Source organism: Stigmatopora nigra, chromosome 18 (genome assembly GCF_051989575.1).
Source record: "Stigmatopora nigra isolate UIUO_SnigA chromosome 18, RoL_Snig_1.1, whole genome shotgun sequence".
NCBI classification, from domain to species: domain Eukaryota; kingdom Metazoa; phylum Chordata; class Actinopteri; order Syngnathiformes; family Syngnathidae; genus Stigmatopora; species Stigmatopora nigra.
The window spans coordinates 10,360,361-10,379,227 of NC_135525.1; the positions used below are offsets into that span (position 1 = coordinate 10,360,361).

Sequence of the window (18,867 nt, forward strand, 5' to 3'; positions counted from 1 at the left end):
AGGTTCTATAATACATCCTTCAATATCATTTTATTTGTGGCAAAGCCGAAACCTTCTCGCCGTGGGTAACGTGTCAGACTGTTAGAGTGTTACCTTCTTTTGCTCGTGTTGACACCTCCATCATTCGGCATCTCGCGGGGAGGCGACAGAATGACAGAATGTCGTCAGAAACCATCTGTGTACGCTCGTCAAGGCCAATGACAAATGTCCATCACCTGATTAGTGAGGAGTTGGGGGGGAAGGGCCATTGAAAAAAGAAAGCAGGAGAGACCTCTTTTGTTCAAAGAATATCCGTCTAACTTGTCCTTGTGCTTTGTTTATTACAGGAAGTGTTTTTCTTCCTTGACGTCGATCCGTTTCGATCCGTGACGTCCCGACGTTGGAGCATTGTGCCAAACGCTTCGAGGTCTTTGACGAAGACCCCGGAGGAAAACAATGAGGTAAGATGGCGCCGAAAAGTGTGTCAAGGTTTTAGGTATTGACTTGAAAATGATAGCAGGCTTTATTTTGAAAACAAATCCACCCACAAAGGTGACAGAAAGCTTCAATAATAATGATTCGGATTACAGTATTTTGCCGTTTATTAAATGATTTTTGTTTTTATGGGCTTCCCGTCTGTGCGCCATTTAATATACCGCTGCCGTGAACCGAATAAATAAGTAGTACAAGTGAACATAGTAAATAAGTAGTACAAGGGAACATAGTAAATAAGTAGTACAAGTGAACATAGTAAATAAGTAGTACAAGTGATCATAGTAAATAAGTAGTAAAAATCAACAGAATAAATAAGAAGTACAAGTCAACATAATAAATAAGTAGCACAAGTCAACCTAATAAATAAGTAGTACAAGTCCACAGAATAAATTAGTAGTACAAGTCAACAGAACAAATAAGTAGTACAAGTCAACCTAATAAATAAGTAGTATAGTGTTAAATAAAGCAGTCATTTTCATTTTCTAACTAGCTCACTGTTCCCTAGCACTCTTAATTTGTCGTTAAGCGCTGTAATTAAAAGCCCATGAACAGTGTCTTCGAGGCAGAGTCTTTAAAAAGCTAACGAGAGGACGGCGACGTCATCCGCAAGGTTTTGTACTTCCACCTTCACGCTCAATTCTTTCATAGCGTCGCGTTTCTCCGCCATCTCAAAGACGGGTCATCGTTCTCCTAGCCGGCTTTTACGCGGGGAATTATTTTGCGCTCAAGATCCCAAACGATCCGAGGCATTGATTCACAGCGGCCGGTCCGAGCCGGCGGCAGTTATTACCGACTCTGTCATGGCGTTTTTAATGGAAAGCGAGCGGGGGTGAAAGCATGTATCATCGGTACGAGGCTGCGTCCCCGTGATTCATCAGCAGTCATTTTAGCGGAACCACTGCGTTTCGTTTAACGAGCGTGTTTGCGCCACGTGCTGGGGAATTAAGAAGCAAATAATTGGCGACAAATCGGCAGGACACCGAGATGAAATATGGCGAGGCAACGTGACGTTGAGCAAATGCTGTCATGTTAAGCTACTTCATACCAGAAACTTTATTTAGGGGTTTAAGATGGGATTGTTATGAAAACTTGTTTACTCTTCACTGAGAAATTGAAAAGGAAAGGAGTATGATTGGAGTATTTCAGGCTTTTTCTCGAATATAAGCCGCGTCTGCGTATAAGCTTACCCTTAAAATTGCCTTAAAATCATTGGATTTTACAGTTTTTCTCGTATAAGGTGGGCACTGATTCACAATTTTCACCTCCATATTCATGTTTTTTTTATAGGGATGTGTTATTTTGAAGGGAAAATCTTAAAAATGTAGTATTTCTGAGACACTGTATCAATCAAAAGGATCATCCTCTGGATTTTACATTCCTATTGGGTACACAGACAAATTCAAGATACGTTTTTTCTTGAATTTAATTCATAGACGTCTAAATACATTTTATTAAGCGTTTTATCTGTTTATCTTTTCTCTATTTTGAAATAAATGACCGCATTGTCTTATGTTATGGCATTTCGTCTTTGTCAATTTGCAGTTTCGTGCATGTCAAGTCAAAATTTATGCGCATATAAGCCGTACCCTAGACTCAGTCATCATTTTTTTAGCGACAAATACAGGGTACAAGCGAGAAATACAGTAAATAGTACTTGATCTTAAAGTCTAGGATCCAGTCTAGAGTTTTGGCGCATTTAAAACCAGAAAAACTAGTTCAGTTCAGTTCAGTTTTTCCACTCAAGAGCTTTTCTCTAAACTCTTAATTTTTATTTTGTCCATTTCCTAGCCTATCTATACCTATTTTGAAAGTACTCTGCTAACTGGCCAACAGTTTTTAAACCAAATCCCAACACAAATAAATGAAATAAAATAGTCTGTGAGTCAGCCTTCCGCACGTCAAGTTTGCTAAAGTTTAGTGAAAGTTTGAAGGTCTAAGACAGACAACCAATGTCACTCTTGTCCACCAATTTCCATAATTCTTTCATGCAGCATTCCCCATCTTGTCTTCATATTTATTTATTCAAAATGAGAGGTGATTTTCAGAGCAAGAAATCAGCCGGTCTCACTCAACTGGGCAGCGTAATGGAGAAATGACTAGAACAACAAGCCACGCTTATTTAAATCTTTTATTTATTTATTACTTTTAGATGCTATCTACTCTTTGCAATATTCATTGTTTTAATATCCTATTTTCTTTCACAGAGTTTATTTCCTGATAAACGGATAGAATCCATAATCAAAAACCATTACAAGACATTTTCAACCAATAACTGAACTGAATCTTCCCCCATTGATTTTTAGCGCCGATAATTTTATACGTTTTTTATCATTTCCAATTACGCCATATAACAACTTTTTTTACAAGCTTTTTTTAAGTACATTGACTGTAAAACCAATGTGTTTTTTACCCGTTTTGCCTCTAATCCGAATCGATAGCCCACAAAAACGTAAATGCTAACATTGTCAAAACTTAAGCACTTATATAAAGCCCTTTTCCAACCTTTTCACGATAAATATATAGCGCGACAGCAAGCAATGTACCCAGACAGTCCAAATCTTAAATTTACCGCATACTAATTGGGCTCTCCGTCCATTTTGTAGAACATTTTAGACTTTTAAGTGCACCCTATGTGAATAAATATATGCTGTGTCGATGTTTAAGTTTTATTGTAATCATTAATAGAGGTAGAAATTGGCTAAGCTTGACAGGTATGTCATTATACACTTTATAAATAGAAAAATAATGACACAAAGGGTCTACGTAAGTTTTTCCCAGCATGCTATACACGAACATGGCAAATTTTCCCCCCTGAAGTGTCCCTCGGCTTGAAGTAGTGGAAACTGAGCTTAGAAGAGTGGTCCCCCGAACCCCTCAAACGACCCTTCGGCAAAAGGCCATAATGGCGCCACACAGTTGAGTGCCGGGCTGCTACGCAACCATCGGCACTTGACCCAGCCAAAATGGCGAGTAAATTCAAGGCAGACAAAGAGACCCTCAATTTTCCACGGCAGGACCTCCCGCCCCCCCTCCAAGATGATCGCCGAACATGGTCTTTATTACAAAAGGGAACTCCTACCCAACACCCTGACTGTGAACCACTGACCAGGTTGGAAGCACAAAGGGCAGATTTCAAAAATGTTGAACGACATTAAGGCTAGATATCTTGGGTCAAAAACCTGATGCTAGTATGCTGATTTCAAACCTTCAGCTCGCCCAGTCCAAATGAATTGGACATCTATCTCTGCTAAATTCACAAAAATAGAGAAAATTTCTCCAAAAAATTGCACTGAACAAAGTAACTTTGCATGTGGAGATTAATTTTGGCATTCATTTTTAATCCCATTAGAAACAAAGTATCTCTGTTGTTTACAAGAATTCTGGTTGTGACATCACAACCAGAATTGACAATCATCTCTAGCTTTCCATAGCAAAAAGATAATATTGATAGCTTCCAGAAAAAAAACATATACTAAATTATGCAAGTCATCCTGAGTGTGACATCCTATTCTGTTGATGTTTGAGTGGGTGGAGCTAAGCCATCTGAAAAAAGAAAACTCAATGACAATCCAATTTCATTATTAACCACCACAGAGTCCAAAATATTTCACTCTAACGAATTTCATAGAACATTTAAAAGCCCAAACCATTCCTTGTACTAACCCTCAATTTCAACCCTGCCTTTACTCCCTAAATCCCTTCCACAGATTTTACATTGGTTCGTTTGATTAATGTATACAAACCTACTCATATAAGATGAGTTATGAATCAATTCAAGTTCAATAATTTCTTCCATTCCCATTTTTCCTGCACAAAACTCCCTAAACAAATTCCAAACATGAATTTTTGTCAACCCGTCCTTAATATCCACCTAAAAACAAAACATCATTGGAAGACATAATTCCAGACAATATAATAGCACAAGTTCCCATCCCTCCTCTCCATGTGAAGACCACCTCTACCAGCCTTCCCTGCCTTTTATTTATTTACCCCGGTCTCATCTCATCGAGCGGCAGATCACTCTGCGGAAAGGGCAGCTCGCCAAACCGGCTCTCTGTGACAGAGCGATGCATTCCGACATTAAGACGCCTACGAGAAGAGGAAAAAAACCCCTGGAAAAATCAATCACAAGCATTAGTGAAGGGCACCTCTCTGCCTAAAACGGGGCGCACACCTAGCTAGGATTGTTTGCCACTTTGTCCCACCGTCCCCCGTCCGGGACACGCCATTATCCGTGTAAAGACTGGCCACATCTGAAAAATCGGACGCCCTTCGAACTCCCCCTGTAGATAAATGGCCGCCGTCTGATAGCCAGGCCCGCACTCATCCGTTTTGCAGCCTCGTTTGTCTTTACCGTCATCCATCCTCGCTCAAGCTAGCGTGTTTGCGCATCAGACGCGGGGACACATTTGCCCGCTGTCAAAGGGGGCGGCGCCGGAACGATCAAGCGTATCGATTGGGATGGCGTCCAAACGACACTGTCGCGTTTACTTACTCGCACTCGCCAAAGATGCGCTGGGGAAAATGTCTTCTCGGGTGTTCATTTTTCGTTGGTGGGTTCACTTCATTGTAAATGTAAGATATTTTTTTTTGTACTTATAACTCATGTTTTGTAATTGGAAGAAGAAATTCTTTTTATGAGTGATAATGAGGTACTTTAAATCTGGCGCTATGCTAGATAACCTCCAAGGGCATTCAAGTTCTTAACATAGTGCGGCAAAAGAAACATGGTGGCTCTTTGACCCTCATCTAAGACCCCTTCATAACCAAAAGCAAACCGTTTGACTTTGTCCAACCAGTTTTCAGGCCTTTTACTGTATTTTATCACATCTATGGCATATTTTTCACTAAAAAATGATGATATAATCGAGGGTACGGCTTATCTGCGCACAAAAAGTTACAAGGACGAAACGCCATAATGCAAGACAAATTTATTTGGATGTCTATGAATGAAATTGAAGATTTTGTTTTAAATATCTTGCATAATGACCAACTAGACTGCTATGGACACACTTTCTGGTTGTACTGCTCACATGACTACATTTTTGAATCGATTCATACAGAAATACTACGTTTTTTCTTAAGGTTTTCCCTTTAAACTATCATATTTTTACTCCCTATTAAAAACATGAATATGGAGGTTATAATTGTGAATCCAGGGGCGGCTTATATGAGAGAAATTGTCAAATTCAATTATTTTAAGGCAATTTTAAAGGTCCGGCTTACACAGAAAGGTCCGAAGCAAAAATACAAACGTGACTATCCGCCATTTTTTTTGCAGTTTTTTCAAATTTCAAACAAAAAAATTAATCTGAACAGAAATATACATCCTATACATCATTGAACATACCCCTAAAATATATATAAAGAATATTTGAGCATAAAAATAATTTTCAAGTCCTTTTAAAAAGTTACTTACTTTTTAAAAATGAAACTATGGTGCAAATTTTTAGATACTCATTATATTAGTTAATCTCAATGACAGTATTTTCTTTGTGGAACTTTTTAAAGCCATTAAAGTAAGAAAAATTACTTATAAAATGAAATGACTGGTTTATTTATGAATGCCGAGTCGTTCTGTTTTAAATGTAAGAGGAATATTCGAGGCCAATAATTACAATAGGTGTCACTGGAGTGCAAGACCTTGTGAAAACATGTAAGCCCGTAGAAAGGTAAAAAACTTTTTAATTATCTCTCAATGTCTTGTGAAATTCCTTGAAACAGCTTTTTCTTTCAAATCATTGCAACGAACAAAGAAATCAGCAAAAAGAAAGCATATTTGCTTCAAAGTCAAATTGCTGTCCTTCTAAAAACTTTGTTGAAAGACATTTCAAATGCATTTTGCACTTAGAACGGAGTATTTAGCTCAAGATTCCGAGTTTCCAGTGGAAGGCAGAAATGAAGTTGCCATCTTTTCACTCCAGGCTTTCTGAATCCATCTCAAAATTTAATCTTCGGGAAGAAGAAACCTTGATTAATGTAATGGCCGCCGACAATAGAGGTCAGATGAAGCAGGGTCATTATTTCTACTGGAGTTTATCTTCAATGTCTTGGCTGTAGACCTTTGTCAAAGCAATCTTTTTTGGACATTATTGTCACATTTTTGTCAGAATTCTTTTTAAAAACCTGAAACCAAGAACAAACATAAAATTAAGATGAAGAATAAGTTATCTTTTGACAAATATAGCCTTTAAAAAAGAACAAAACCAATGTAAGTCACCCTTCAGTATTAGTTACCCCACCAGAACTATGGAAAAACTCATTAAAATTTGTATTGAATCAAATTTTTAAGTATAAAAACATACTAAATCTACGTAACTGGTCTTTTGGTCCCTTTTGGTCCCTTTTGGTCGCCGGTCAAAGTGTTTACTGTTGATCAAAATTATATTCATGAGAGAGAGTTTATTATATAAGTACTGTTTAATATCTAAGTAATGTTTAATACCTAAGTACTGTTGAAACCAGCTATCAAAATTATATTCATGAGAGATAGTTTAATATCTAAATATTTACTGTTTTCAAAAGTACTTGGATATTAAACAGCACTTGGATATTAAACAGCACTTGGATATTAAACAGTATTTGGATATTAAACATTGCTTAGATATTAAACAGTACTTAGATATTAAACTCTCTCATGAATATAATTTTGAGAGCTGGTTTCAACAGTAAACTCAAAAGACCGGCAACCAAAAGTCTGAGCACCTAAAACTGGACAATGAGTAGCAAATAAAACCATAAAATTAATTTTTCTATTGATGCAAAGCTAAACATTTCCCTTTTCCATTAGCAACAACAGAAGAATCCACACTCCATCAAAATATATGGATGTTTCCTGCCCACCAGTTTCCCGATTATTCGTCCCACCATCCTCAACGCACCGCCAACTTCGATACAAACCCCCCCCTCAAACTTCCTCAACATTATATCCATTTAATCACGAATTCCGCTAACAGATTGTTCCAGGAAAGTGCGAGAATTGCCAGTCCAAGTCGGCCAGCCAGCAGCCACCAGGCTTTGTTAGCGCCATTACAACTTAATTGCCACCTCCCGATTCCCACTAATTAGACCTAATGAGTCTACGCTTCAGTATGTGACAAGCTGGAGAAAAACAGTTCAGTCTGCCCACCTCAGAAAACAACAAAAAAATAACTACAGATTTCCACACAAGCTGTTGTATTGTGCGCCCACCGCCATCATTAGCGTCTCCATTTATTTTTTTCCTTCTCTTGACCATCACGATGAATAATTACCGTCCTTTTCCCCGTAATATTTCTTCCCTCCGATATTATCAGCGTTATATGGACGACCTCTTTTGTTTACAACGGAAACGCCGTCTCCGGAGACGAAGACTGACAGACCGCGAATGTCTTATCGCAGAACGCCGCATTTTATATTTTTTATTGAGCGCCTTCTTAGATAAGATGGCGTTGATTTTACTCGCTTATCCAGGCTTAGTTTGCCACATTTGTAGCCCAACAAGTGAATACTTAGTCATCCCTTGAATAGAAATGATTGCCTTTTCATTTCGGGTCGATTGAAACGCTCCTTTTCACTTTTGTTTTACGGTTTTAATTAAGGAGTTTTATGTGTGTCACATCCATAGAGGAAATAAGATAAGGCATTGATTCGACTTCCACACTCTGTGAGTGATACGGAACGGGTGACTATTATTTCTGGTAGTGGCTTGTTTGGTACTCGTTTTGTTGGCGAAGACGGTCGTCCCGCTAAATATTCAGCCGGCGTTTTGCAGCCGTGCTAGTTGTACTTCATATTCCGCTAGTGTTTTGTAGGCAAGTTAGATGCGATTCATAAACATGTGGCATTGAAAGTGTAGTGTTTTTGAGTGGAGATGGTGCTTGAAGATGATTGGACGAATGGTGACGCCGGCTGGCCCTTAGCTATCGAGAAGTGGCCTGTGTTAGCATCTGTTTGAATTGACGATAGAGTAGTAAGTTGTACAGTAAATAAAAATTATAAATGCTAATGTTCAGGTGAATTGGATGATATCAGTTTACATAGCGTCACTAATCTTCTGAACTGAGAAACAAAACGCACAAAATTATTTGTTTTCTGTATGAGCCTATCCTAGCTAACTATAGGCTGGGGACACCTAGAATTAGTGGCCGACCAATCATAGTTAGGGGCAATTTAGAGTGTTTAACTATGCATGTTTTTGTGGGAGGAAACTGGAGTACTCGTAGAAAACCCATGCAAACAATATGCAAACTCTAGCACAGTGAGAACTGCCTTGGGATCGAACCTAGGACTCTAGAACTGTGAGGCCAACATGCTAAGGTCTTGGAGGGGTTGCCTACTAATAAATTATCCAAAGATAAGTGGGCAGAAAAATGTATAATAATCCCTGATGCTAATAAAGTATTTACAATGCCATATATTGGTTAATCAATAGAATTTTGTTTTTGTAAGTATTTACTAGAATACAAACACGTTACTAGCATATGTAAACAAAACCTAGTCCTGTTTTACATAGTAGGAAATAGAAGATATGTTAATGACAGTAAAAACAAATAAAACAAGCACTGTACTTTGCACCAGAGTTGAATAAAAGCGTCAATCTTAAATAATATTAAACAGGCAAGTACGTTTCCATCTTACCAAAATGCAAATAGGACAAATTCTATCATCTCCAAGATCGAATGTGAACGTTAACAGAACCAAAAGCGTGACACCATGTCAACTCATAAACCCTATCATACCCGATTCCCTCACAAATTGCAGCGCCATCCCATTGGCCCGCCGCCTCGCTTCCGTTCCTATTAAAAAGAACGCAGGTGGCGGGTGACGAGTTCAAATAGGAAATGGCGTGCCGGAATCTGCTTCTTGTCACAATGACGCCCGTGAAAATGTAAAACGGCACGGAAGGAGAAAAAATTGAAAGCGAGCCGTTTGACCTCCGCTACGGTGCCGAAACACGGGAATAAAAATAAGATGGCGAGCGCTAAGCGGTAACGCCACCTCACTCGAACAGACGAATGGCTTTCTTGACAATATTTGGAAGATTGCCAACGTGAGTGGCATTTATTTCCAATTCAACCACACGGAAGGACATTTTAATTAGCTGTTGCTATTTGCGTGTCGGAGTAATATCTCTTAACTAGGCGTTTATATCACCGTAATCCTGACATCTAATTACTAGCTAAAGTACAAATGAGGTCTTATTAACTCAGAAATCAAGTATACCTAAACTAAATATGCACTTATATTTGGAGAACATATTCTTAAGGTCGTAACAGCATGGATTTTATTAAAGAGGCATGGCCCAGGGTAGTTTTATTTGTTTATTCATCATTTTAATTATCGTAACAACTGTTTTTTTTAAGATGATCAACAGTATAATCTGTATTATAGCCCATAAGGCTCATTTTTATTTATTTGTTTGACTTTTTTTCTCCCTAGCCAAGGACTTAGACCTCTGATCCATTGACTTTCCCATTAATTTCTTCCTAGCGCCATCTGGCTATTATTTGGTGTGTGTTTTTATGATTTATTTATTTATTTTTGATAAGAGTGCACCTCAAATGTCTCCTCACCTCCTCTAAAGGCTTTGAGCTTATTAATTGGAAACGGCTGAAGATGAAAACTCTATTTACGACTCTTTTTACCTACCGATGCTCTATTTTAGCGCCTAAAATTGGACAGCTGACTTGTATCTACTACCCTATTTTTCCACACTCTTCCTCAATGTGGAACACCTAAAAAAATAAAAATAAAATAACAAAAAATGTCATATCATACCTGTCAACCTCAGCCACTTTTCCCCATTATTATTAATTGGAATTCCCTTTATTAAGCTATAAAAAAATCTATGCATATTTACTCACATAGGGCGCACTTAAAGGGTCCCCAATCAGTTTGCAGTTAATTCAAGAGTCTGTAAATGTCGCTGTATGACACTGACAACTTCACTGTGAAGGTAGTGAATACTTGCTTGCTGACAAGCTATATTTATATAGTGAAAAAGTATATGTATACATTTGCTTATCATTTCTAAAGCATGACAATGTTATTAGCAATGGATGATGATGTTTTGGTGTGCTAGCAATGACCGAAACAATCCAGATTACAAAAAAGTACTTAAAACTGTCACCCGGTGACATCTCAGAAGGCCAAATTCTACACGGTGTTCTCGCTTCCACTTTCTGACAGACCTAATCAGTCCCCGGAAGAAAAATGTCCGCCTCGGCTTGTTTAGTCCACCATGGCACGTCATTTTTCCAGCTTTCCCTTTGGTTTAACTGCTTTTTAAACTTTGAAAGGGCTTTCAAGACGGACCGTAACAGTAAAGACGAGCGGTAAAAATCGAATATTTTTTAAAAAGTCTTGGTCAAAGCTAAATGATGTCCGGGCTGCTATGTTTTTGGACAATCGGTCATACTTCTTTCCAGCTGTATTTAGGGACATTGTGGCAGGTGGAACCATTGTGTCTTTCACCGCTACCCTTGAACCGTGACGATGAGTATCAACGGGTGGGGGTGGGCGGAGCCTTGCTAGGTCAGTGAATCGATATGGGAGCTAGTTTTGTCTTTTTTGAGAAATCTTTATCATTTATAGGCCAGGATATTTTGATAAAATTGTGAAAATATGAACTCAATTCAAGATTCTGACATTGCTTGCTAACACGCTATATTTGTATTGTGGAAAAGCCTGTGCATATCATGCTTGAAGCTTGATAATATTTATAGTCTGCTAGCAGTGACCGACACAATTTGGATTAGAGCTAAAATTGGGTTTTACTAAAATTAGTACTTGAAAAACATCAAGTACAAATGTTGTTATATGGTGTACACGCGTCGAAATGACCAAAAAAATGGGAAAATGTACAAGTTGACTTGCCAATTTGTAGTTTTGTAGTCTTCAAGCTTTTATGGACCGATAAATTTCAACATGGTGAAGAATCATATTTGAAAGATGGCTAATCCTAACTCAACTTTATAGTAACTACGTTTTAAATTATTTTGGCAGATTTACTCAAACCCGTATTTACTGCCATAGTGGCAGATGGACCACTACATCTTCTACCATGTGTCCTTGGACTGCTACTATACCATAGGATTAAATATTGTAAATATTGCACTCCCCATGTGTGCATTCCACTCTACTCTGTATTTTCTAGTCTTTTAATTGGCCCAAAAAGCCCATTCTTTCGATAATGTAGCCCACTCCAACCCACTCATTCGCTGATATTTCAGCAATTTGCTGCTCTTCTGAATCCAATATTTTTTTGCAATAACATTTAGAGAAATAGGTCACCCAAATGTAGTCTAAAGCCAATTATTGAAGTATCTGTAGTATTGTTTAACAGTTTAACGGTGTAGGTGCTTCACGGTTAAGGCTGAGGATTGGTCACGTCGTCTTTTAGATGAAGATCTTAGCAATTACGGGGCAGACAAGATCAGTGTATTGAATCTACCGCACTGTCCTTGAACTTAAGCTCACTACAGGATCAATATGAATGGGATACACCCCTCAGGAAGTCTTTCAGTAGAGGTGTTTTGTCCTTCCAATGCTCCAATACAGTACTCTTCATACTTCTTGGTTTTTAAAATATTGCAAACCCATGAAATGGTGCTTGAGATAACTGGTTTGAAATTTTAAAGGTCACTTTTTGTCTTTCGATGGCCTGGTGGCTTCACAACTATGGGGTCCTGGGTTCAAATCCAGGTGTATCCACCTGTGTGGAGTTAGTATGTTCTTTCAGCGCCTGTGTGGGTTTTCTCCAGGTACTCCAGTTTCCTCCAGGTACTCCAGTTTCCTCGTACCTTCACAGAAAAAGCATGGTAAGCTGATTGGACACTGTAAATTGAGTATAGGTTTGATCGTGGATGGTTGTCCGTCTCCTTGAACCGTGGGATTGGCTTGCCACCAATTCTAGGTGTCCTGGGATAGGCTCCAGCACCCCCTGCAACATTTCTCAGCGTGTTTATGAATTCAGATGGTCCACCAAGAAGTTCAAAGTGACTTTTGAGAGCTAATCAATAATTCTTCGATCGTAGCATTTCGCATCAACTTTCTTATGAGTTTTTGTCAAGCCATCTTCCTTCCTCCCCCCTCGCCCCCGACCCCCATTAATAGAGAACGGATCTCCGCGGGGAATGTCTTCCAATACATCAGTCATTCAAAAAGAAAATAACATCAAACAAGTGCCAATGGCCTTGTCAGCAAAAGGACCCATCATGGAGTCGTTTTATATGCCGAACCTTTGACTGGGCTCGCTCGCTCAATAAATAAGATACGGGCTCGACATTCAATTTTAGAGGAATGCACCTGAGTGATAAAGATGAGTTATGAATCAGACTGCATTCACACCAGAAGAGCAGAGAGTGGGATGACGGATCGTACCAAGGCAGACATTTAAAATTCGTCTTGGCCACGTAATGATAAAGCGCCAAACGGCCAAACGCCCTCCCTCTCTCGTGGGGACAAATTTTTTCTTCTTCTAACATCGGGCCTTGTTTTCCAGCCCTTGTTATTCCCATTCCACCTTATTTGCTTTCACTGAGCGTGCTTGCCCCTGTCGCCATTTTCCAAAGGTGAAATTATGCTGAGTCTAGCAAGAAAGTAATGAAGGCGCAGCCCAGGCAATAATGAACTCGCGCCGCACTGGCTTTGTACAATCAACTATTTCGGAGTTCAAGAGGTGGCAGGCAGGGAGGGGGGTGCCTGAGCGGAGGGCGGAGGGTGGGGGGTGGAAAAAAGTAGGATTCCACCAGGTTAAAGGAGACAAATTGGCCGGCTAGGAGATAAATCAGGAGTTGTAGTTTCACCAGGTTCACACGGGTATCAATGGGGAAGACGGTTATTCTTAGGGGAGAAAGGGCTTCTGAGAATTCAGCATCACCAAGAGGGAAACTTGTAAGAGTTTTATGTTTGGCTAGTTTTGTGTAAAGATTCAAAGAAGAAGCGGAAATTTTGTTTTTGTCAGGACTGGATTCAAAGAAGGACTCGGAGGAAGAGTTTTCTTGGTTAGTTTGGATTTCCTAATGTGGGAAAAGGAACTAAACTTAAAGTTTTTTTCCTAACCAATGAGGATGACATGAAGCTAAAGATAAAGTAGTAAATAATGTTGGTGTGTTTACTAAAATACTTTTGTCTCTCTTTCAGGATGGAGAAAAAAAAGGGGGAAAATAAAATGGCTGTGGCAGAATGTTGGCTCGGACGGCCAAGTCAGCTGATGATGGCAGTCTGGCACGGGACAAAGAAAATGCCGACTACAAATGTAGAAGGTAAGGGTAAGCATGTAGAAATTAGAAGGGTAAATGTCTTTAAGTAGGGTAATGCCTTCAAAATAAAACGGGTAATGATAGCGTGATACTTAACCGTATTTTTCCTAAGTCTCTGTAAACATAACAAATAGTACTTCTTAACTGTACGAACATTTATATTTTGTTTACGAAAAGGTAGCTAAACATCAAAATTTAAGTTATATTTTTAATCCGTTATTTGATTGGCTGTACAGACAACCATTTGCACTAAGGTAAGTGAACCACTACACAATTAGGGTCATCTAATAATTCCAGTTACGAATCCAGGTCGCATCAGAAATGTACTGTGTGTTAAAAAACAGTGTTTCGGTAGCATCGTGTCAAAATCTTTGAATATTTTTCGGAAAATTGGGCACAGAAGAAGAGAAAATGATAACGTTAATTTTTCCAAAGTCTCCGTAAACATAACAAATAGTCTCATCAGAAATGTACCGTGTATTAAAACCAGTGTTTCAGTAGCATCGTATCAAAGTCTGAATATTTTCTAAGAATTGGGTATAGCGGAAGGGGCGTCCTGGCTCGTTAATCGCTGCTCACAGCTTTAATTAAAAAGCTGTTTGGATGCACTGCAATGGCTGGCCTGAGGTAGTTAGAACAGCACTCCAACACTCTCCACAAAACCACAGAGTTCCCTCAGCTAAGCAGGAAGTGAAATGCAGGGTAAATGGGAATTAGCACCCGCTGGCCTGATTTGTGTATGCACCCCTCCCACCCTCCTTTGCGAGAATCGGGGAGACTAATCCCAACCTCAGCTGCCGGTGGGGCGCAAGTGTGCCACTGAGATGCCTCCACACGGGACAAATTGGAGGCTTTTGTTAGTCCGCATCCTGCTCATTTCCTAAAATTATTACTTTGCAAGTGGGGGAGCGTTTATTAGCGGCGACCAGTCGGCTAGCCACCACCCACTAATCAGAATTTAAGAGAATATTGATGTGGGGAATCCATAGTGTGGACATTTTAGTTAGAAAAATGAGGTCTTCATTGGGTAGCAGCCAAATTAGTCATTTCTGTTTGTCTTTTCATATTTTTTTTCATTTTTTTTGTTTTGTATAGGCGGCAAGGCAACTCTACTGGGAAGCAATGATATAGATATATTTTCAAATGTTGTTTTCAACATCGTTTTTTGAATGGGTGTCCTCTGGGAAGTCTTGTAAAGCATACTTTAGTTTCGGATTTTATTGGGTTTTTTGGGGGGAAATTTCGAAAGAACCATACAGGATCAAAAAAGGGATACATTCCAGAAAAACTTATCATTAAATTCAAGTATAACGAGCTTTCAGTAAGATATGTAGAAATAACAACAACAAACAGACAAATAATCAATAAATAAGAAATGAATAAGTAGTCCTAGTCAGTTTATTCCGTCTGTAGTCTATGGACTCAACAACAAACAAAGAAAACATATGGATAATCAATATATAGGAGTGTTACATCAATAATACATAAGTAGTCAACATAGATAAGTACTACAGAGTAACTACAGTAGCTAAGAAAAAGTCTTGATTAGGTACTAGGTACTAGAAGTCGAGTAGATGCTGAACAGTGTAGGTAGGGGACAGTTGATGATCTTTACGGCTGTTCCTGTTGTGAATAAGCACCACATACTACTCACCAATTGTTTTCCAAGGATACAGTACATCCATATTTGCAGTATTTTCCAGAAAGTTGATTAAGTCCTAGGTACCAGAACTCGAGTAGATGCTGAACAGTGTAGGTAGGGGACAGTTGATGATCTTTACGGCTGTTCCTATTGTGAATAAGTACCACATATTTTTCACCAATTGTTTTCCAGGAATACAGTACGTCCATATTTGCAGTATTTTCCAGAAAATTGATTAGGTCCTAGGTACCAGAACTCGAGTAGATGCTGAACAGTGTAGGTAAGGGACGGTTGATGATCTTTTGGGCTGTTCCTGTTGTGAATAAGTACCACATACTACTCACCAATTGTTTTCCGAGGATACAGTACATCCATATTTGCAGTATTTTCCAGAAAGTTGATTAGGTCCTAAGTACCAGAACTCGAGTAGATGCGGAACAGTGTAGGTAGGGGACAGTTGATGATCTTTTAGGCTGTTCCTGTTGTAGATAAGTGCCAAATACTATTCACCAATTGTTTTCCATTTACTTCTAATGATACAGTACGTCCATATTTGCGGCATTTTCCCAGAAAGACATGAGCGAGCATCTAATCTCTGTTTTTACAACCCCCGCGCTAGCCTGTGCATGTGCATGTAACCGAGTGTTCAGTACACGCGCCATAAATAAAAATGAGACGGAAGCAAAGCGCTGTAGTTTTATTTGTTGACAATTTCTTAACCTTGCGGGTCTCTGTTCCCACCTGAGCTTTTATTCACGACTGACTTGAATCGCTTTGGTTCAATACCTCTTTAATTAGCTCCGCGGAATCTCAAATCGCTCCATCTCCATCCCAATAACAGGCGGCGTCTGATTGTGGTCTAAAGCAATTAAGCCGTCACGCAACTTTAGGCCCAGCGGCGTCCACAATGCCACTTTTCAGGAACCGCTACACCGTTTTTCGGGGCTAACTTATCCAAACTCGGCAAGGTATCCAATACGAGAGAGCCTGGAATGTAATTGTTGTTCATTTCAAATGAAGCGTGGGTGTGCAAGCCTTTTCCTAATGGGTTCTGCCTGACACTTATTTGGTCATTTGCGTAGTAGCTTCACACAATTCCCCCCGGTGAATAGAAAAAGAGCCATTTTGATAGATTCCAGCTTTGTCTAGCGGCTCCCACTGCCGGATAAAATACCTCAAAAGACCATTTTCAATTCGTCAAATGAGTAGAAGTGATCATGAATACATTTGCGGATGTTTCAGGTGTTCTACCTCGTTTCGGGAGAATAGCAAAATCTAACCATCCATTGTTACTGACATCCGTGCCTTTCAGCAATCATGTTTGAATTCCCAACCCGTTAAATTAACGTCGTCTGGTTTAATTCCATTAAGCGGCCCCTGTTTCTGACTGTCCTCATATTTTTTTTGATTGTAAAGACAACGTTGCCTTGACTTACTAGCTTAACGTTAAAAAAATGCATATATTCTTTATCCTCAGCCAGGAATGACTCTTTTCTGCGTTAAATGGAGTTATAGTATTTGTTAGACTTCATTTTTTTGCGTCTATAAATGTGTCATAGTGCCCCTACTGGCCATACCACATACAAAATATTTCAAATACAATATTGTGCATTGAATTTTGGTTAAAAAAAATGTTCAGCGTCTTTTAAACTAACAAACCTGTATCTGTCAATTCTCAGAATGACTTTTTAATCAGCTTTTTTTCAGCATGTCTTTGGCCAATCATTTTATCGAATAGAATGAAACCATTTCGTACTGTAGCGCAATATCGCCTGATTTGAGACTTTGCAGCTTTTTAATGGATTTTACCTTCTTTGAGGGACTATTTTTCAATTTCTAATAGAAAACTGACTCAAATCTTGGTAATATTAACCAAGTTCTTTCAATTCCACCTGCAAAGGAGTCTTTAAACTTTCAACCAAAATAGAAATTGTGCTTCTAATTACATCTCTGGCCCAGAATTTAACTAGTTTTGAACATACTTTAAATGTCACCTTAAAAACGGCATCAAGTGTTAAACATAGAAGGACTTAAATATAGGGAAGTAATCAAGGACATGGAATAGAGTCTTTTAGCAACAACTTTAACTCAAGAAGGATCTTCAGAAAATAATAAGGACATCAAATTACATAACATAACCACACCGGCCACCACAGTAATACATTCTCTCCCATTGCGTAATTCAATAAGCATTTATCAACTTGTTTTCTCATCTAATGGCCGACTGTCGACTCGCATCATCTCCCCTATGCATCAGTCTCTCTCCCGGTGTTCTTGATGTCACCCCCGCGAACCCCTGCAGCGAATGGAAGACTTTCATGTGCACACTGGGCGTGGAGTTTAATTTAGCTATTAGCGCGCAGCATCAAGGCAAATATTTTCCTGACGGGAATGCAAAAAAACGAAGTCATTTATTCAGGTTGTTATCAAATGTATGCCATTTCATGCTGGCTCCATCAAAATTGGAGTACCATACCAAGTACTATTTTACATGTAGTGTTGGGCTAATATACTGTGTCTCAAAAAATGTACTCACTTTTAGAATAAAATGTACTCACTTTTATAATGACCAGAAAACCTATAAGTCAGTACCGTATTTTTACGACTATAAGGCGCACTGTATTATAAGGCGCACTGTCTATTTTGGAGAAAATTTAAGACTTTTAAGTGCGCCTTATAGTGGTGAAAATACGGCAATTGCTATTGACTTCCAGGTATGATACACAGTCACCTCTAGAGCCAGCCATTTTTGATGTTTTGGATTTTTTTGTATAAAATCTTGCAGTGGGGGAGGAGCTATATGATGGAAGATGTTGTAAACTACATATTTAACAGTATTGTTTCAGTTCAGGCGTTTGTCTTTTTTTTTAATATCCGACAATGGTGGTTTTTTGTTTTTGGTTTTCTGTTTTTTCCCATATATAAGGCGCACTGGATTATAAGGCGCACTGTCTATTTTGGAGAACATTTAAGACTTAAGTGCGCCTTATAGTCGTGAAAATATGGTACATTTTATTCTAAAAGTACATTTTTTTTGAGACACCCTGTATTTTTTTGGCCAATTTTGATCAGTCATTTCAATATCGATCCCATATATATATTTTTTTTAAAATAACAAATCCCTTCAATTGCTATTTCAATGCTACACATAGCAAGTAAAATTCTGAATCTAGTGTAGAATCTGACACCAGAATCTCCAGTTATCGAAAAACTATCCACAACTAAAACATATTTTGACTCTGCTAGCAGGTCCATTTGCGAAACCTGACAAAATGTCTTGTAATATCCACTCAAACTAGACAAGTCCAAGCAGAAAAGGTCCCCAAGGGGGTCATCTACCGGGTTCAAAACTCCTCCGTCAGTACACCACGAACTGAAGATGTGAGCTTGTTTAAAGGGGAAAGACACATCCCTAACTGGCGCTGTGGTTCCAGACCGGGCCAGCAGGAGCACTCATTTTTTTTCCTAGCGTCATTAATCTTACTTTTCCTCAGTCTGTCTGTCCTC

The 18,867-nt window shown here is 38.9% G+C and overlaps 1 protein-coding gene across 1 annotated transcript in view; it reads left to right on the forward strand.

Annotated features, from left to right (window-relative positions):
* The window catches only part of sdk2b (sidekick cell adhesion molecule 2b), a 197,720-nt gene that overhangs the window by 22,675 nt on the left and 156,178 nt on the right, over positions 1–18,867 (forward strand). The window contains exons 2-3 of the mRNA XM_077738362.1: positions 327–440; positions 13,600–13,721. The gene's annotated coding sequence lies outside the window, so the exon portion shown is untranslated. The remainder of the gene's footprint in view (positions 1–326; positions 441–13,599; positions 13,722–18,867) is intronic.